Source organism: Habropoda laboriosa, unplaced genomic scaffold, assembly GCF_001263275.1.
Source record: "Habropoda laboriosa isolate 0110345459 unplaced genomic scaffold, ASM126327v1 scaffold197, whole genome shotgun sequence".
NCBI classification, from domain to species: domain Eukaryota; kingdom Metazoa; phylum Arthropoda; class Insecta; order Hymenoptera; family Apidae; genus Habropoda; species Habropoda laboriosa.
Window position 1 is genome coordinate 126,265 of NW_017100305.1, and position 4,475 is coordinate 130,739.

The following is a 4,475-nucleotide window of genomic DNA, read 5'->3' on the forward strand; positions in this document are numbered from 1 at the left end:
TCACTTCGCTATTGTTCGGATATCGTGACGTTATCGTTCGCCTATTCTTCCTCCGATCTTCCTGGATATCTAGATTTACCAAACTTCGTCCCGACTATTTTAAGTTGACTCGGTGACGTTAAGGAGGCGAGAATATCTTTCTCCGAAAGGACAAAGTAGGAAAGAATCGAGAATCGGTGTGAAAAATGAAGGAAGGGGAAGAGAGTGACTGCGTGTGAAAGTTTCTACCTTCCAGAGGAAAGCTACCTTCGTATGAAAGGCCCGAACAGGGAACCCTTCCTCGCCCAGCGCGAAAATATTAACGTACAAACGCTCCGGCTCGCCGTTCACTATGCACGCCTCTCTCCACCCCGGGGGAGGAGGAGGTGGAGGAAGGTATGAAAATCCATACAGTCGCTCGGAGAAAATATCCGTCATTTAAAATGGATGGATTTAGGTGGATATAAAAGTGCGAGGGGTGGAAGAAACCGGTGGCAGTGCGCGAGGGAGGCCCCTGGCTCTGGTGATGGGAGGTTGGAGGCGACTACTGAAAGTCGGTAGCGCACGGGCGGAGGCGGAGGAGGGCCGAGATGGTGGTGGCGGCGGCGGTGGTGATGGTGGTGGTTGCCGGTGGTGTTGGAGATTTAAGGGAGACATTTTAAATGGATGGTTCTCTCGCAAAAGCTGCCTGCCTCCGGTATTATCCAACGGCTGGCTTCGTCTCGCGACCTCCGCAAGAATTCGCGAGTATCCAGGTAGGAAAAGGAACCGCGAACTGGCAAGAATTATGCCACGACGTAGCTACTTTCTGGTGGAAAAGAAAAAAGAAACCGGTGGTCCCCTTCCTCGCTCGAGCAGCTCGTTTTTTTCGTGGGAAAAGGGCAAAGTTCTCTCTGTATATCGAGAGAAAGTTTTGCGAAAATAGCGGAAGCTAGCCTCGAAGGGAAACGAGTTCGGATAGGATACGAAGATGTTCTTAGGGGGAGAGCCTACCACTCTAAGATGGAGGCTCGGTGGTTTCGGTCTCGGTAACGAGTTAGGCAAATATTCGTGGAATAAAAATACCCTTGCTTGTTTTCTCATCTTTAAAGAGCGTGCCGGCGTGTGCACGGCTTTGTATTTCGCGCGAAGATAGTGCTACATCTCTTTAAGAAGACTCTGTTTTAGGATCGATAGAGAACGCAATCGCATTCAACACCTCCGACATCTTTCGGTGTGCCTATTTTCGCGTTAAAAAATCGTGTATGCTCGGGACCATTCATGAACCTCTCCTTCTCTCGTACACGTTGCCTCGCGTGAATTTTTTCGTGGTATCTTTCCCGGTGGATCTTCAAGGAGTACCGTTGAATTCACTGTAATCGGTAGCTTCTTCATTGGCAATATTAATGGCTACCGTTCACCAGTCGACAACGAGACCGAATCCCAACGATTCCCCCACTTGGACCTTACTCTCTCGAAATGTCGGAATTACGTCACACCAAGGTCTGAATTATATCGCAGCAATACCACTTGGTCATCCACGTCTTCCAATAGCAAATCTCGAAAGCGACTGCAAGCGGCGATGCATTCTCGCTCCTCCTTCTTCCTTCTCTTCCACCACAGGGAGGGCAGGCAATCGTCAAAGAACGTTTTCCTTTGGTATGGAAGAAGGAGGAAAGTCGAATCGTCCAATGAGACCGAGGCTGGTGGTTGGCGACCAATCGTCGAGTTTCCAGCATTCGGATGTGACTGTGAACAGGTGTGGCTGGAAAGAGACTGGGATAGTGAATGGTAGATAGAGAAAGAGAGTGTGTTCCCGCGGCGAAGGGGGTGGATATAAAGCGGCGACGGGATGAGCAGGGCTCGCCTGCGCGATCGGGGAGTTTCGCCGAATTCGTTTCACCGACCGGAAGTCGGCGTCGTATTTGCGCTTTCCATTGGGTTTCCGAGTGTCGTTGGGGCCAATGGCACGACTGAATGCCGACTGTCGGTGCCGCGATACGGATTCTAGAGGGGTTGGTTACGCCCCGTATTCTACCTATACACATCGAATGAAACGGCCAGAGAGAGGAACCGGAGGAAGCAGGAGAGAGCTTTCGTGCTTCTCGTTTAAACGAACAGAGAGGGAACGAAGCGCGAGATTTCCCTTCCCGTCCATCTCCGTCCCTCTTCCATTTCCCTCTGACTCCCTATCTCTCTGTGTGTATTAAAGAGGGAGTTTCTCCCTCTTGGAGTCTTTGTCCGTGTGCACGAGACTGTTGGATGTGTTGCACGGGACGTCTGAGAGAGGTTGTGGTGGGAACAAGGGAAGTAAAACGAGGACGGGGACAGATACTGTGGGGGTATATGGAAGTGAGAGGGAGGGAAATGGCGATGAGGACGAGAGGACGTGGAGAGGGCGAGGGCCGCCTTGCTTCGATCCGAGAAAGAGACGCCAGACAGAGAACGGAGCAGTGAGTCCTGGCTTCGATCCCACAAGGAGGTAGACACTCGGTAGCACTTAAACTCTCTCCTCCTCCACCTCCTCCTCCTTCTCCTCCTACCTCTCTGCTTCGCTCTGCCGCCCGCTCTTTTCCCTCCACCCTCTACAATCTGCCTTTCGCTACCCCTCTCTCTACTACTTTATCCGTTTCATCCCTCTTGGTACCCGCCGCTATCTCTACGGTGCTCGCTGTGCGCTCTTCTTCAACTTGCTTCTTTTCTCTTACTTTCTACCTTCCTTTCCCTCCAAGACACCTTCCCCGCTAACGAACGCGTGTCGTATTCGTCATGTCTGCTTTCCGATTAGAAACACTTTCTGTCCTCTTCGTTCTCTTTTATCCAACTAAAACGGTAGATTGCTTGTAGTAGCAAAAAAAAAAAAAAAAAAAAAAAAAAAAAAAAAAAAAAACATATCGTACGGTGGATGTTTAACTCGCTGATCAAAAACTCGAACAACGTCCCTTAAAAGAAAACGTCGCGTCGATATAATTCAATTGCTCCATTTATCGCGGCCATCGTGGTCGAAATGACGTCATTTGGCTCGCGGAAACGCGACAGCGTGGATTTGAGGAGCGGCGGGAACGGTGAGCGGGCGCGATTAAAGCGTTCGTTACGGTTAATCGCGTGGGCCGTTTATTTTTATAAGTCAAGGTTACCGGGTAACACCTGTACGCGCCTCCGGCCACGGGAATCGAGAGCATAGTTTGGGGTTGACATTTCGCTCTCCCCCCTCCTGCTGCTGCGCCCCTATAACCGGAGGGCTCGTACGGCGCGTCGTTAAAAACGAGCTAATTGCTTTCATCAAAGCGCCCCGTCGTGTCGCCGGGGAAAACGGGCTACACAGTGTCGTTGAGTACTGGTTGATTTTTCGCTCGGTATTCCGGTAATCTTTGTTGAAACGTCTTTATAAAATCGGTACCGTGAAGCACGAGTATATCGAGTAAGCGTCACACGTCTCTCTCTCTCTCTCTCTCTCTCTCTCTGCTAAAGCGTCAAACGTTCTTTCATTCTTTCGCGCTATTTACCCGCATATTCCGGTAAAGCCAATTCAGCTTAATCGAATTTCAAATTACGCGGTTCCCGCCGGTATTTTTCTTCCGAAGCCCCGGGACACGAACTTTCGAGCAGCACACTCCGCTCCTCGGATACCCCCTTTCTAACCTTTTGCCGTTCGTCTATCGAGGTCTGATCCCCTTTTACTTTTTCCCCACTTCTTTCCTCCTCTTTTTCTCTTCATCCTTTTTTCCTTTAATCTTTCTCGCCTCGACCGTTCCTCTAACTAACGACGGAGAAAGAAGCGAGGCGCGAGGGCAAGCGTGGGTTAAAACCCTTTAGTCTAGACCGCAGGATCGGTCGGCTGGCTGCTACCCGGCAGTTTTCTATTCGGTGCCACTTAAAAGCGAACCCCAGGAAAGAACTTCTCACGGTGAGCTCTCTCTCACACACACTCTCTGCTGTTAGAAGCTGCTTGGTTTTATCGAAGAGGGAAAACATCGTCTTGACAAGGGAACCAGGCATTCTATATAGGTGGTCTGTTGATCGTTGTTGCAAAGTAGAAGCAGCAGATCCTCCGACTAATTTAAACCTAGCCTCTCCTCCGTCAGCTGAAAATATTCATCCAGGTCGTCGAACCAATCTTAGATGTACACAAAAATCTATCCTACTCCTGTCTAAATGATAACTAGAAAGTGCCACCGTACTCCGCGGAAAACGTCAAAGAAAAGGGTTAATAGCTAGAAATAAATTGGTTTGCCCGGTAGCCGTGACCACTCGCCGGAACACGATGGCGTCGGCGGCGAACCAAGAGGCGGGAGATCGAGGGTGGTGGATGGGTGGCGGAAAAGACGGAGAAGCGGAATAAGAGGAATAAAAGGAGGGCGGGGGGATCTTGAGAGTGGTCTCTCCCTCCTCTTCCCCTTAGCTGGCAATGACAGATACAAATAAACGATCCGGTGGTTTCGCGCAAGCGCCTTTCCAGAATCTAGCTTCTACCGCTTGCTCTTTCTCTCTCTCTCTCTCCCTCTGTCTCTCTCGCC